Consider the following 17328-nt stretch of genomic DNA (forward strand, 5'->3'; position numbering starts at 1 on the left):
TTTATATGTATGTTATGTGTTACTATAATGTATTAAAGATGATAGGTTGACTTTCCCTTGAGTTGCAAAATTTCAGAAAGTCAACATCAAGGTTTAACTACATAATCTCTAAGAAGCAAATTTCAAGGCTGAAGGATAAAAATCTGATTTGTTGAACATTTTATATGTGGTTTAAATGAACTCTTCCCAAGCTGAGAAAATAATATTTACACTTATTTCGAACACTAGTAAACAGGCGAACTTGAAACCGGTAAGTCTAGGGTAGCTTCTTCCAACTATCTAGTTGTATAGAAAGTCACATCTAGTATCTCTGTCCTAGTCAGATGCAGGTCTCAGCAATATTTTTCTTCTGGTTTTCGATAGTCTGTGATCGATCCAGTCCAATATCCCAAACGTTCATTAATTTTATTTGTTGTAATGTTTCAAATAGATTTCTACCCGTGATTTGTCATCCAGATGGCTTTCCAACAAAAGGACACTTCTCCACCTTTGTATTTGTATCCAGCTCTGAACGATGCCCAGTGGTTTGCTTGCTGTGTTCTGGCATGCTCACCATCTCAGTGGTTAGCTGAATACTGGAGCGCATCCTCCCTTTCCTCTGCTCACTGATGAGATATAATTTATGTTGATTCAACTCTTCACAAATTGCCATCTGTCAGCTTTGCTTTCTCTAATCCCCTATCTCCCTCCTTCGTTGCATTTGGTCGAACTGGCAGAAGCTCGGATATTGGCTTGGAGCAAAGTCTCCCCATCAGTAGTAAAGATCTCATTTGAAACGTACATCTCACTCATGAATTGCCTTCTTTTCAATCTCAACTGTGGCGATATTTTCATTTAGCGTTTCATCGTCCTCTGCTGCACAAAAAATAGTGTGGCAGCACCCACCGACACCTCTGGCTTCCAGAGCCATATTGAGAGGCACTTTGGCATCCTGTGTCTCCCAAATAATCTGTCTCTGTTGGTACTGTGTTTTTGTTTGTTTAGTTGGTTGTTTTGGTTTTGGTTTTTGGGTGGTTATTTTTGTTTGTTTGTTTGTTTGTTTTGCTTTGTTTTGTTTTTTGTTTGGAGAGAGGGAGAGCATGAGCAGGGGGAGGTGCAGAAGTGGAGAGGAAGAGAGAGAGAGACCGAGAGAGAGAGAGAGAGAGAGAGAGAGAATCCTAAACAGGCTCCACACTCAACACAGAGCCCAATGGGGGGCTCAATCCCATGACCCTGGGATCACCCCCCAAACTGAAATCAAGAATCTGACTGATGCTCAACTGACTTAGCCACCCAGGTGCCCCTGTGTTTGTTAGTTTTCTATGGCCTGGTTTTATGCTTTCAGGAGCTAGATATATGGAATATTCACAGTGATCATATCCAGATTCCTGTTTCTTCCCTTGTGTGCCTAAAACACAGACCAATTTCATTAAAAATTTCTATCCCAAAGAGACTATCTTTATATTCTCTTTATGTATCTGAACAAATCCTTCTATAGCCATGGAATATAGGAAAAATTAGTTAACACTGATTAGAAAGTAGACAAGCATCATTTAATTAATAAGAATATTAAAGCATGGTGAAAATCTGTAGACAGACTAGAACTAAGCATAATTGAATACTTTAATGTTTTTAGAAGTGCTTTCCCTAAACCAAGCTTTCTCAACCTTGGTACCACTGACATTTTGGGCCAAATAATTCCTTTTGTGGGGGGCATTCTGTGCATTTTGGGATATATAGCAGCATCCCTGGCTTTTACCCACTGGATACTAGTGGTATTCCTGTCCTCTTTCTTGTGACAAACAGGAGTATCCGCATAGATTTGCCATGCATCCCTTGGGGGGCAAAACTACCCCCCCATCGGGAACCATAAAAATATTAATGTAAGTAAGACCCTAAAATACGAGCCAGCGTCCACAGTATCCTGGTGGTTTTCATTAGCTTACAAATGACCTCACTATATGAGAAATGTCCGAGGATTTCCAACAGGACACAAAAACATGGAACTTAAAGCTGGAGAAGAATATGACAATATTTCTTCCAGAAACGGTGAGCTAGAATATAGCTCATGATTGTGGACTGCAGACATGCTCCCGGCAAAGTCAGACATCTGAACACAGAACTCGCTGGTCAAGTGTTCTAACGGAGAGGTTGACAAGTTTGTATTTCTTATTTTCTAGGAATCCAGGAGCCTGTGGAAGCCTGGCATTAATCAGTGCTGGTAGCTAACTGCTTTCAGAACCACTGGTCTAATGGGTAGATCCTGAGTGCTAAGAGAAGAGTCTCCAATGCGCTATGTTGTCCTGGTTCTTGGCTGTGAGCCTTCCGAAAGCATCCTCATTAAGGGCCTATCTGTCCTTGAATGTTAGGTGTTTCCTGGGGGCGGAGGTCCTCTGCTCAAAGTTTCCATCGATGTACACAGCACACGATAGTTGTGACCTCATTCCGATTAAGCATACAGGTTATAAATCCTTTTTAGTTCCAAGGAAGCTTCTCCAATGGCACGTTCATGTACACAGTGGTGCTCTGTTATAACAAGGTTTCCTTGCTTCATGAAGTTGGAGATGCCATAGGCTAAATCGTATCCCTGTAACACGAAAACCCATAAACCGCCCCCCCCCAAATCTAATCTAATATGGTTAGTTCTGAAACAAAAGCACAAGTCCAACCCAAACCCTCATGTCACAGAGGAATCACATTTTATACAACCATTTAGACTATATCATATCTACCACTTAAAATAATGTCTGGCTCTGAGATTTTGGGCTAATGGAATAATTCATGCTCATCATAGTGAGGACAGAAAATCTCTTAGAGCAGTTAAAAACATGGGTGACAAGACTTTGCTAAACCTCAGGTACTACCTCTATAAAATGGGGATAATAATAGTTACTATGCCTCCTAGACTTCTTCCTTCCTTTCTTTCTTTCTTTTGAAGAAAGAGAGGGCACAAGTGAGCAAGGGGCACAGAGAGAGAGACAGAGAGAGAGATAGAATCCCACAAGGGGTGTATAGAGAGAGAGAGGGAAAGAGAGAGAGAGGGAGAGAAAGAGAAGTGGAGCTCACTGTAACCGGGGCTCGAGCTCACCTGATGTGGGACTCGAACTCACAAACTGTGAGATCACGACCTGAGCTAAAATCAGATGCTTAATAGCCACCCAGTCCCCTCTAGGTTTCTTTTGAAGGTTAAATGAGAATCTAGGTATGAAGTATATGATTCTGTGTCTGGCATATGGTAAGAATTCACTACCTCTTAGCTGCTAGTACTTTACTATATAATTATACAATACATATTGTTGTTATGGGAGCTACCAAGAGAGAGTGGTAACCTCTTACACACCAAATACTTTCATAGGGTTTCCTTAAAAGGAAAATTAGGGAAATTTATGCCTAAGAAAAGAAGTTAGTTTTCTTGGCAGTAACCCAAGAAACTTTAAATGCTCGATGAAAAGACTGGGGCACTCTATTTGGGATAAAAGTTGCAATTCTGTAAAGAAATATGATTTAAAAGAAAATGAATCAAACTATATCCTAGCTTCAAAGACCTACAGAACATCCAAAGTCATCTTAGAATACAAAAGAAAAAAATAATAATAAAAGAGGAGAGTCTTACCTGAATCCTTAGGTAGTAAGGATTTCAGTTCCTTTTTAACAATGACCAGGGGTCAAAGTGTCTTAACAAGCAGATAGACCATCTTGCTTCCCTCTGGCGGGCAGGCTGGGAGCAGCTGCATCGCGTAATCATCGCTCAATTACGGAGTTGCTAAGATCCACCGCTCTTCTGGCCCCTGCTTGTCAAACCACCTTCTGAGAATAATCTGACTTCCCGTGCCAGCTTCCCACTGGGAGAATGCACACTGGCGCAACGGATACAGATGTGGGCCCTGAAAAGCATGCCTCCTTGGCATGCTGCCAGGGTTTGGTGTGTCACAGTTTGGGAAATGCCTTAAGAATGAGAACCACAGGGCACGCAAAGCTAGGCAATGTGCCTTTGGAGACTCGTTCTACCTCGGAGGACAGTAGCTTCGTACAGGACCACTGAAGGTAAACCATCTATGTCAATGACCTTGATATCTCTTCAATGCTTCAATGCTTTGCTTCTTGTCACTTTATTTGGGAAGCTCCTATGTGAGTCTAACTTAGTGATAATTATAATCATTCACTAACTCAGTGAGGATTTTAGGCTTCTGAACATGGTTGACCCTATCTCTTAAACGGTGAGGCACTCTGTAACTAATTATTACAAATCTATCAATCTACATACAAATTCAGCGCATTCTGGGAGAATTGTGAGAAAATTCTTTTTTACCTTCAGAGGGTGAAAGGTCCCAGAAGTATCTAAAAGGTGTCTAAAAGATGTCTCTGAAGCATATTTTTACTGCAGTGGATACCTATAAAATGAAATTCAAATGTTAAACTTTGGCTAACTTTTAAAAAGCCACAAAAAGGTAGCAGAGAACATCAAAAATATTCTGAACATCTTGATAATTAGAAATGTATTACATGGGGCGCCTGGGTGGCTCAGTCGGTTAAGCGGCCGACTTCGGCTCAGGGCATGATCTCACAGTTCGTGAGTTCGAGCCCCGCGTCGGGCTCTGTGCTGACAGCTCGGAACCTGGAGGCTGCTTCACATTCTGTCTCTCTCTCTCTCTCTCTCTCTCTGCCCCTTCCCTGCTCATGCTCTGTCTCTCTCTGTCTCAAAAATAAATAAACATTAAAAAAAATTTTTAAAAATGTATTACAAAATAGAAATGGCAGAATTTCTAGCTATTAATCCAGAAGGAGGGTTCAAATAGTACAACAGAGTCTATCATCATTAGAAACTTCCATAGGGATTTGAGATTTGGGCTGGCATCCTTTCTTGTCGTATAACTGCAATTACTTTCCAGAAGCTTATGGTGGATTACACAGTCTGGCATTCTAGTAAAAATCTGTTGAGTCTTAATTGGAAAAAAACAAAAACAAAAACAAAACTTGCGTGTTCACTGGGGGCCTAAAATGGAGCCCAAATTACCTACTCTGTGGGTCAAAGAGTATTTGTCTCAACTTCTGCTGAGATGAAAGTCACTTCTGGGCTGTGACCTCATGTTCTTCCTAAGGTTGTTTAGTGCCTTCATTTTTGGAAAAGCGCAGAGCCTGAAAAATAAGGTCCGGCCAACGGGATTTCCATCCTGGCTGTGCATTATCACTTTCCAAAAACACCAATGCTTGCAGACTACCACATTCAGTGCAAAAGTCATCCTACCACAAAATTCAAGTCTGGGCTTTTAAAAAGACCAACAGAGAGCTGAAGGCCCAACGCCACATTTCGGAAGTGATGAGCCCGTGTTGGAGGTATGGTCCATCCCTGCTCTTACACCTGTGGAGTGGCAGGAGAGAAGCCCTCTGTGAGGAGGAGTGAGGACAGACCAGCCGCATCACTCTCTTGGTGGTGCCATAACAAGGGGGACATGACCGACAGACATTTCCTCGAGTCCGGAGACGAGAAGCCTACGATCAAGTGTGGGCCGTGTTGTATTCCTGAGGCTTCTCTACTTGGCTCGTTGATGGCGTCTACTCCTTGTGTCTTCATGTAGTCTTTCCTCTGTGCACAGACACATACCCAAATTTTGTCCTTTTATGAGGACACCCATCATTGGATTAGGACCCACCTTAAAAAACCCACTTTACCTTAATTGCCTCTTTAAAGAATTTATCTCCAAACTTTTTGAGGTGCTGGGGTTAGGACGTCAATATGTGAATTTTGTGAGGACACAACTCAGCCCATAACAGCAGCCCAACTCTTCATGGACTTATAATAGGCACCAGTGGAGCAGCTGACATGACCCAGTGTAGGGCCTTGGCCACAGAGCAAGACTTTCCCCGCGGGCAATGTGTTCCCACGGGTTGTCGCTGAATGCTTGGTGGGTGGTCCATCAGTTTCCTGTTGCTGCAGCAACACATTACCACAGAATTATTGGCTTCGAACAACACAGATTTATTTTATTTTTTAATTTTTTAAAATGTGTATTCATTTTTGAGAGACAGAGCACAAGCAGGGGTGGGAAGTGAGAGAGAGAGAGAGAGAGAGAGAGAGAGGGAGACACAGAATCCAAAGCAGGCTCCAGGCTCCGAGCTGTCAGCACAGAGCCCAGTGTGGGGCTTGAACCCACAAACTGCGAGATCATGACCCGAGCCGAAGTCGGATGCTCAACCGACTGAGCCACCCAGGCGCCCCGGACAACACAGATTTATTATCCTACGGTTCTGTAGGCCAGAAGTCTAATTTCGTCTCACTGAGCTAAAACCAAGGTGTTGACTGGGTTCTGTTCCCTTCAGAGGCTCTAGAAGAGAGTCCATTTCCTTGCCTTTTCCAGCTTCAAGAGGCTGCCTGCATTCCTTGGCTGATGGCCCCTTCCTCCAACTTCAAAGCCAGCAGAGTTGTATCTCGCTGACCCTGTTTCCATCACCACATCTGCTCAGACTCTTCTGTTCTGCCTCCCTCTTCCATTATCAATGACCCTTGTGATTACATGTCATGTACCCAGATAATTCAGAATAATCTTGTTTTCTTACTGTCATCTGGCTGGCAACTTTAACCCCATCTTCAGCCTTCATTCCCCCTTTCCATGTAATCTAACACAGTTAGCTTCTGGGGATCAGGATGTGGACATCTTGAGATGCCATTACTCTGCCTACCACCATAGACAGTATGTCAAAGGCTGGGGCGGCACCAGAGATCTGAGAGCTATCTCCCTGAAGGCATGAAGTGCCTCCCCCGAATGGGAGCAAAAGATGGGCAGGAGGGATGCTGAGAGAAAGTCCTCCAAGGCATTTTAGGCCCCCACAGAGTATAAGGCAGTGCTGGGCAGCAGGGCAGGAAGGTTCTCCAGCAGTTCAGAAAGTGTGTGAAGGGGGCAGGTCTGGAGAACAAAACCTCCCCATGGATACAGAGCAGCTGGGTTGGAAAACAGATAAAAGTTTCCCATATTCTAGTAAGCTGGTGGCTCAGTGGTCAAGCCAAAGAGCTCTCCAGGATCTCACCAGTGCTTATATCCCAGGCCCTCCAGAAGACCAAGTCCTGATCCAGCTTTAAAGCATTTCAAATTGGTGGTGAACAGAATCCAAGTAAAGCTCCTACAAAGCTCAGATCCAGCCTAAGTGCAGATGAGATTGTATCAGCCCTGTCCCCTCACCTTAGCAGCCCGACCCAAGTAGGAGCATGCCTTTTTATGGAGTAAATGTTATTACTTCTGTCTCTACCATTCTTTATTAAAAAGTATTCGAGTAGAGGCGCTTGGGTGGCTCAGTTGGTTGAGTGCTGGACTGTTGATCTCGGCTCAGGTCATGATCTCACAGTTGGTGGGATTGAGCCTCATGTCGGGCTCTGTGCCGACAGCGTGGAACCTGTTTGGGATTCTCTCTGCCCTGCCTTAAAAAAAAAAAGGTATGTGAATAAAAGCCAACACTATAAGACATTTAATCTGTAGTCAAAAACAGCAGAGCCAATAGAAGCAGACCCAGAGGGTCCACACATTGGAATGACCAGGTAGGGCTTAAAAATAACTCTGATGGAGATGCCAAAAGATAAAGACACAAAGTACTACACACAAACACAAGTGCATTTAGTAAATTTGTTTCTCACAGGGTCAGCAATTCTGCAACTACTTCATGTAAGTACTAGGACTGAGCCTAAGAAAATCCCTTATATATATTAAAAGGTTTCCCATTGGTAGAGAAACAGTTTCAGATTAGGAAAGGGAGGAGGTGAGAATAAACTCTGAGGCGATGGACTGGAATTAGAAACATGGGTATGAACATGTGTATGGTGTGTGTGTGTGTATGTGTGTGTGTGTGTGAGTGTGTGTGTGTGAATGAGAGAGGGAGCGAGAGAAAGTCTGAATGTGTATTTGATAAATATGGAAATTAATAGAGAGAGGTGTGTATGTTTGGGTTCGTGCACACACACGTATTTCCCAACTCTCTCCACTGACAGGGCCTGGTAGCAACGGCATCACAGCAGCCATAAGCACACTCAGAGCCCAGTTGTTGGTTTCTAATTCCCATTCTCTGGGGCGCCTGCGTGGCTCAGTCGGTTACGTGTCTGACTTTGGCTCAGGTCCTGATCTCATAGTTGGTGAGTTCAAGCCCTGCGTCAGGCTCACAGCTGTCAGTGCAGAGCTCACTTCAGATCTTTTCCCCGTTCTCTGCCCCCTCCCTTGCTCTTTCTCAAAAATAAATAAACATTAAAAAATAAATTAAAAAAAATTCCATTCTCCAATAAGAGGAATCAGGTCTTTCTGAAAAACAGACTGATACCAGGGTGGGGCAGGGAAAATACGAGAACAAACTGGAGCCTCTTATGGAGAGAAGTACTCAGAGGAAGGTGAGGGTATATCAAAAGGCATAGACACCAGCACGACAAAGCTTCTGATGGCCAAAGCTGCAACAATTTGAGCAATAAAATAATAATAGTATTAGATTGTAACCCACAGACTGAAATAAATACTCATGAGTCCATACTCAGATAATAAATAATTGAATGAAGAAATGGGAGAGAAGAGACAGCTCTTTCTCATAGCATTTGAATTAATAAATGTGGAAAAAATAAGAGACACAGAAAATTACCTTTTGGATACCACAGTTAGATTGTTGCAAGCAAGATTCACCAATGGTTGCTACAGTCAGTGGACAAAATTTGAGGAAAATGAGGACATCTATATATTCTAAATCTCCCTAGGAAATTCACAAAGAGAAAGAGAATCGTTTCACCATGGAGAAACCCAGTAGATACCCCCTTGTCCAAGTGATCAAGGTTAGCATCACTGGTAACATAGGACGTTTCAACATCCGGTACCCCTGTTAATACACTGAGGAAGGTACATCACTTCTGTAGTGTTTGCTAAAAATGCATAACCTCAATCTATTCCTGGGGAAATCTCCGACAAACCCAAACTGAGGGACAGTCTGCAAAAAACGGTATTCTTCAAAAGGGCCGAGGTCACCAGAGATGAGGAAAGATAGGAATGGCCACAGCTGAACAGGTCTAAGGCAACATGACAGTTACATACCAGGTCGGATCCTGGATTGGATCCTGCAACAGAAAAACAACATTCCCGGAAAAATCTGGTGATATCTAAACAGTCTGTAGTTTAGGTGACAGCAATATGCCAGGGTCAGCGTCTCAGTTTTGATAGCTATCTCTGGCTATGGGAGATGTGAGGGGCAGGGAAAGCAAGGTGGAAGGCATGCAGGTTCTCTCTATGATGGTTCCATATTTCTCTGGAAATCTCAAATGATTTCAAAGTAAAAAAAAAAAAAATGCCAAAGGATCTCGTGGAAAAGGTTGACAACATGCCTGAAGAGAGCAAGACTTGCCGCCAAGACATAGAAGCTATTAAAAACGACAACAACAACAAATGGAAATGTCAGAACTAAAAGATACTGATACTGTGGTCTACACAGCAGAAATCTTGGCTTAATTGTTCTGAGGCAGGGAGCAGGCAGTTGGACGTTTAGGAGTAATTCCCCAGGCAATTCTAATTATAGCCAAGGTTGGGAACTACCAGGCTAGCCTATTCAAATTAACATTAACATATAAAGAAGCTATATAGAGACTTTCCTGGACTTACTGACATCCTAATATTGTAAGTAGAAAATTCATTTAATATACCTAACCTATAGAACATCATAGCTTAGCCTAGCCTACCTTAAACGTGCTCAAAACACTTATGTTAACCTACAGTTCAGCAAAATCATCCCCCGCAAAGCCTGTTTTACAATAAAGTGTCATGCATCTCACGTAATTGGTTAAGTACTGCACCAAGAGGTAAAAACAGGATGGCTTGTTTGGGTACAGAATGGTCATCAGTGTACTGGTTGTCCACTCTCATGATGGCGTGGCCGACTGGGGGCTGTGGTTTTCTCCAACTGGCCAACATCAGGAGAGAGGGTCATGCTGGACATCATAGTCTGGGAAAAGATCAAAATTCCAACTTTGAAGTCATAACATCCACCAAATACCTATCGATTTAACACCATCATAGAGTCAAAACATCTTAAATGGAACCACTATAAGTCAGGGACTGTCTGTACTGTCTGCCGGGGGTCCCTAAGACCACTCCCATGTTTGAGACTTACTAGAAGGGCTCAGGGGGATCCTCATATAGTTTTACTATGGCTACGATGACTTACAGCCAGATCATAAAAGACAGTAGTCAGGAGGAATCCCCACACAAGCTTCCATGTCCTCTCTCCCTCCCCCGAAGGGGGACACTTGAGCATGCTTCTTTCCCCAGCAAGTGTGTGATGGTTCTGCCCAGGGAAACTGGAGCATGCATGGTTCTCATTGGAAAAGTCCAAGATTTTTAATGGGTGCTTATCAGGTGGGCACCCCCTGCTTAATATGCTCCCAAATTCCAGACCCCCAGAAAGAACGTAGGTATTCTGCACAAAACCACGTTGCTTGTTCCAACAGCTGAAGCACGGTGAGCCACTTTATAAGTTAGGAAAAGCTTTATATCATTGTAGGAGCTGTTTGCCGATCAAGATCCCAGACGCCAGCCATGGCCGACCTTACCAGCAGGTAATTCTTCTGCGTATACCATAACTCACGCCATGGCTCACATTTTACTGAGTACATATGAGAAGACAATCGCTGTGTTTTACATACCTCATCTTGTATAGTCCTTATGACAATCCACGAGCTGGGTATCGTCTTCATTTTATAGCTCAGATAATTTGAGGCTTAGAGATCTTTAACCCCAAGAGATAATTTACCCCAACTGCCCACAGCCAGTAAACAGTGATCATCTAAATTCACAGTTCAATTCTGACACATCTTCTGCTGAATCCTTTTTTGTCCTTTTGGAATTGGAGACAAATAATCGCTCTCCCTCTCTTTACCACAGAGCGTATTTGCGGATAAATGAGGAGGCTTCCAAAAGTACCTAGAAAGAAATTGTATAAATTCTGTTTTTTCCATCGTTATTACCAGTGTAGGTAATTTTAACAAAAACAAGTGTCTCAAGTAGATCAATAAATGTGGCATTTGAAAAACCACCTTTTCCACATTTTGTGAATCTCCTTTCTATGTTACAATGGTATGTGAAAATATCAAAATATCACTTCCCCAAATTATTGCCAATTCGCCTATTTACTTTTTTTTTTTAAGGTAAGTAGGCTTTGGCTTTTCAAATATTGCTGACCTCTTCCCTTTTTCGTCTCCTCCAACCCTTGGACCATGTGACGTTTTATTGTAAGTGGTTACGCTGTGCGCAATTCAAAGCTGCTGCTAATTGACCAACCTCCATAGCCTCACAGGTGGCATTCAATAAACGTTATGTTCAATTTTATGACCAACACCCCTACATGTATTTCAACAACAGGAAACCAAAAGGTGACAGAGAAGTCCCCTTTGCTCTTTCAGGGAGAAACCCTCCGTTGCCCTGTGCCCTGGATGCACCTGTGGTCTTTTACCAGGAGCCCAAGGGCAGGCCAGCTGATCCAGCTTGGAGACTGCCTCAACTTCCAAGAGGAGCCACCCTTGTGTCCCTCCGTTGGTGGAGCCCTCTCATGGGCAAGCTGAGGCTGTTGCAAAGTTTATGCCAACTGAAGCAAAGACACTGATTTAAAATTGTAAATAAAAGATAGGCTTAATGAAATGAAGAGTCTAAGTTTCTGGACAGGGGGTGGCGATTTTTTTTTTTAATTTTTTTTTAACGTTTATTCATTTTTGAGACAGAGAGAGACAGAGCATGAACGGGGAAGGGGCAGAGAGAGAGGGAGACACAGAATCCGAAACAGGCTCCAGGCTCCGAGCTGTCAGCACAGAGCCCGATGCGGGGCTCGAACTCACGGACCAGGAGATCATGACCTGAGCCGAAGCCGGACGCCCAACCGACTGAGCCACCGAGGCGCCCCGGGGGTGGCGATTTTTAATAAGCGGCCTGATAATAAATATTTTAGGCTTTTCAGGCCATAAAATCTTTCAAAGTCTGTTTCAGTGACTCGGCTCTCCCTTGCCGTGTGCAAGGAAACTTAGACAATGTGTAAACAAATGGGCATGGCCGTGTTCCAATAAAACTTTATTTACAAAAACAGGGGGCAGGTTGGATCTGGTTTACAGGCTGCAGTATACCAGCGCCCATTCTAGAACATTAGCAGAATCTGCTGCATGTGTTTTTCCCTTTAAGATACCCAGGAAATAGTAACCCCTTTATTCATAATGTAACTTATTATTCCTACCTATAGCCCAAGCAGAGTTTCCATACTCAAATGCTAGAATTTTCAGATGTGAAGTGCATGAGACTGGTTTATATATTTAACTTTGTTTATGATGAATACCAGTACTAATCATTGTTAAATATAGAAATGCAGATAGAGCCTGTGTGTGTTAATCAATAGCCCATGAGCCATTTTGGTTGGCACACTGCCATATTCTGCGTGGAGAACAGCTGGGATCTGACTGCTTTTGCGAAATGTATTGAGGTACAATGACAAAAGAAATATCTCCAGATGCCTGTACATGATAATGCATCTGGAAAAAGGCTAGGTTGTAGAATCAATAGCCATCAGATGGTCCCATCGCACAGATATTCCTGGGAGACCAAAATTTATAAATACAAGTAAAATCTACATAAGCCTCTAGGTTCACAGTAGCTTTTTTTCTAAATGCAATCTGAATTTCAAAATGTAGCTATGCCTATTCAGTGATTGATTTGCACAAAATAACTATGAATTCCATATAACACTGTTTGAATTTTAACGATATGTGTCTTGATGACTCTCCCTCTGCATTGAAAGGATGACGGGTTGTATCAAACAGCAGGTCACAACCAGTAGATGGCATCTAACAGCTAGAGCAATAGTTTAGACCTATTTTTAACATCACGCTTGCGATTTATGAGGGCTCACCCTCCGACGTTATTTATAACAGATCAGTTTAATTTCGAGCCCTTACTCATCATGGTTGAATTTTTAAAAATTACTATCCAATAAGTTCATACAAAGGGCCAAAAAGGACCAAAAACTTCCCGCAATTTGAACCTGATCGTTCTACCGCACTTCCACACCATAAGCGGACTACATGTTCTGAATTTTTTAAATGGATATAATTTAAAGACATTAAACACTGAACACAGGCATTTGAAATACAGTTAGTCCTTTATGATTGAATAAAACTAACTTGCTAATTGTTGGACCAAGACCAAAAGATATAATACCAAACCTCCTGCAATTTGGATAAATTCCATGGGAGTCAAGTGAGTTCAAAAGTCTCACAAATAATGAAATTACTGACCAGGATAGATCGGAAGGAGAAAACCAATAGATTGAATTCCGTTCCTTGGAGCTCAATTTGCTTTTTAGCTGACTGTTTTTAGCTGTCTGCAATTGCACCAAACTGAAGTCATTAAAAACCCATCCATTTTCGTAGGCAACCTCCACAGGACTTCAGTGAATCTCACCACAGATGATACTTTGTAAGAGGAGGCAGACTTTGCAAGTTTCACCTCGTTCTTTCCTCTGCAGGCTTTATCAATGCCAAGATCTAAGATTGTAAATAATTTGAAGAAACGGAATGTGTCTTACCATGCATTTTTTCTAAGTTGCCATGCACATGTGTTGGTGTTAGTGTTAGATCGATTTCATAAATAAAAGAGCCTTCTTGGAAAAGTGAAGGACAGAGGTCTGTGGGGGGAAAAGAATAATCTAATCAGAGACTTGTTTCTTACTTTAATCACGAGCCGTAAAAACAGCCAAATCCCATGTCACGCTGCAGTAAAGGTTACATCAGTACTTCATACAATATTTATAGTGTAAGAGAAAGCCCTGCAGTCCGACTCCAATATGACATTAATCTTCCTGCTGCGTCACCACACACCCACCCCTCCCCTCAGCTAAATGTGCTCCCCGGTGCCATTCCGATAATGGAGATAATTGGCCAGGGAATATTAATGTAACAAGAAATCCAGAGCACAAAACAAATATAGAATCATACTGGATCCTAGGGAAGCATGTTTTGAGTGCCACTTAAGCAGGGGGGGGCTATCCATCCCAGTTTGCCCTAGACTGAGGGGCTTCCTGGATGCTGAGCTTCCAAACCCAGACAAATTGGTGATCCCACTTTTAAGAGGCAATGGCTTGAGGCTATAAAGGCTTCATGCAAACAATATTATCACACCTTGTTGTACAAGAGGTCATCACGGGCAAGACCTGGCATGAGGTCTTACTATGGCATGAGGCTATAGTACTCGAGCCTGAGACAAGGTCCGGGATTTCGTTCCCACAGAGCGGGGAGCTTTTCTGTCGTCCTGATTTCTTTCTTGGTCTCCACCGTCCAGGCTCACAGGTTTAGGGAAGGGAGGGCAGGGCTTTCAGAGGCTAAGAATTCAGGGAAGTCCTGTTTGGGGCCACTTTTCAGACCACGGCCCCTTCTGGCACTCTTTCCTGGTGTTACCCATTCTGTAATTCTCATTGAAACCTCATTTATACCCAGAAGAATACATCAAAGCAGCCACAAAGGAGCTCAGTCATAAGGATTCAATCAACGTAATTATCACTCTTCTCCATGAAGCTGCTCTGGGTAGCTCGAGGACCGTCGGGTGGGATTTGAAGGCTTTGCTGCCTCTGACGTCTCCGCTCATTTCACGCAAAGCTTTCTCGAGGACATCTGGCGAACAAATGATTTACCGTTACTGAAATGGGGTGCAGGGCTGGATCATCGCCTTTATTGCAACCATCTAGGCGATGGCAACATGATTGAGTACTAGACTAGCCAAGGGAATTGAAAGGGCCCTCGGTTATTGTACACTGCAAACTCAAAACTGCGTTGTTCGGTGTGGCATAAGGCGTGCCACCTAAAATGATGATCCACCACGTGCAGAGAGCAGAGGATTCCCCTGGAGCCTGCAGCACAGGCTAGGTATGTCACGTCTACATTTTTTTTAAAGTTTATTTATTTATTTTTAATTTTTTTTTTAATGTTTATTTACTTTTGAGAGAGAGACAGACAGACAGACAGTGTGAGTAGGGGAGGGGCAGAGAGAGAGGGAGACACAGAATCCGAAGCAAGACTCCGGGCTCTGAGCTGTCAGCACAGAGCCCAATGCAGGGCTCGAACTCACGAACCGTGGGATCATGACCTCAGCCAAAGTCCCACGCTTAACTGGGACTTAGGCCAGCTATTTTTTTTTTAAGGTGGATAGAACAAAGTCCAAAGAAAGTCGTTCTTATGAAAAGTGCCTCCCTCCAAATCACCGTGAAGTTTCTACTAGCAGCAGGTCAATGGCTTCCTAAAAAGCCTTGTGTAGCTTAAGAAAACATATTCTCAAGCCACGTGGGTGGCTCAGTCGGTTAAGCAACCGGCTCTTGGTTTCGGCTCAGGTCATGATCACGTGCTTGGTGGGTTCGAGCCCCGAGTTGGGTTTTGTGCTTATGGTGCAGAGCCTGCTTAGGATTCTGTCTCTCCCCCCCTCCCCGCCCCTCCCCACACAGGTGCGTGTTCTCTCTCTCTCTCAAAATAAACTTAAAAAAAATTATATATAAAAAAAGAAAACATATTATCATGGAAGGGAGATGAGAAGCAACCTACTACATGTAGTTATTCCAGAGTTCAAGAGAAAGGTAGAACAGATGGATAGATTTTGCCTGGAGTCCATATGAAGAGGTATTTGAAAATAGCTCAGGTAACAGACCTCCAGAAGATTGGGGACGAAGATACAGGTAACCTACCCGACAATCTTATCAAAGGCCATTAGCGCCCCTTCTCTTGCCTTCCTTCCCTGCATGAGGTGGAAAGGGCTTACGTCTGGTACGGGCTTCCTCGCCAGCGGGCACAGGAACTTAAAACAGATTGTCCCCATCACACATCTGAATCAATCTGAGTGCTAGCCCTTCAAGAGCAAAGGAGGTGTTTGAAAATGGCTAAACATTACAACACATCATTTTTAATGAACGCAGGACTTAGATTTAGAAGCCGGCAAAGAAAATATTTGCAGCTGAGTAATTGTAAAGCCAACCCTACCCACCTTTTATTATTGTTATTTTTTTTAATGAGAGAGGAGACATTGCCAGTCACCCTTTCTAGAGGAAAAATAATTGTATAAATTGTATAAAATAATTGTATAAAAATTATTAATTGTATAAAAATTGTATAAAAGGCAAAATAATTGTAAAAAAAAATAATTGTATAAAAGAGGTGTAGTGGAGGGGTGCCTGGGTGGCTCAGTCGGTTGAGCGTCCGACTTTGGCTCAGGTCATGATCTCGCGGTCCTTGGGTTCGAGCCCCGCGTCGGGCTCTATGCTGACAGCTCAGAGCCTGGAGCCTGTTTCGGATTCTGTGTCCCCCTCTCTCTCTGACCCTCCCCCATTCATGCTCTGTCTCTCTCTGTGTCAAAAATAAATAAACGTAAAAAAAAAAAAAAAAAAGAGGTGTAGTGGAATGACTGAGAATTTAGTCTTTGAAGCCAGGCAATCAGGGTTCAAATCCTGGTTTTATCACTTTACTAGTGGGTCCTACAACCTAATGGGGTTTGTGTATGAATCAATACACGCCTAGAATTACACCTGGGACATAGCGAATTCTTGTTAGTTGGAGTAATTGTCATCACTGAAAATCATCACCCTTTCTGAATTTGGGTGGAGGTTCTCCCAAAGACACCAGGAGAAAGGGATTCTCCTTATTCTCGCAGGAACGAGTAAACGAAGCCACAGTAATTGCTATGTGTGATCTGTTCCGAGTAGGAAACAGGCTTCAGTAAATGGATGTGGTACAAGTCACTGGCTGTTATTTTTTGCTTCGGCAACAAACTGTAGATTTTCTGGGCTCATCGTAGTTGACGTTGTTTTCTTATATTGCTACAAACTTCTGGAATATCTGAGAAATTCCAAAATTACGGGCATCTAAACAACATGTCCCAGATGGCCTTTTCATGCAAAGGGGACAAAAACTCCTGTTCTGAATTTATGTGAAAAATATGGCCACCTGCAGGAAGCTTATAGAACTAAAAGTAACCTCAGTAGAACATTCATGAAGGCAAAACAGTTGTATCAAAGGACAAATGGTAATGTGTCTATGAGGACCATATATATTCTTTTTTTTTAAATATTTGTTATTTTTGAGAGAGAGTAAGAGAGAACACATGCATGGGTGCGAGTGGGGGAGGGACAGAGACAGGGGTGGAGACAATCCCGTATCAGGCTCCACGCTATCAGCACAGAGCCCAACACGGGGCTCTATCCCACCAACCGTGAGATCACGACCCAGCCCCAAACCAAGAGTAGGAGGCTTCACCAACTGAGCCTTCTAGGTGCCCCCATTCTTTATTCAAGACCCAGCTCGAGTGTCACCTCCTTTGTTAACCGTTCTCA

The sequence above is a fragment of the Panthera onca genome, chromosome D3 (genome assembly GCF_046562875.1).
Source record: "Panthera onca isolate mPanOnc1 chromosome D3, mPanOnc1 haplotype 2, whole genome shotgun sequence".
Taxonomy (NCBI): domain Eukaryota; kingdom Metazoa; phylum Chordata; class Mammalia; order Carnivora; family Felidae; genus Panthera; species Panthera onca.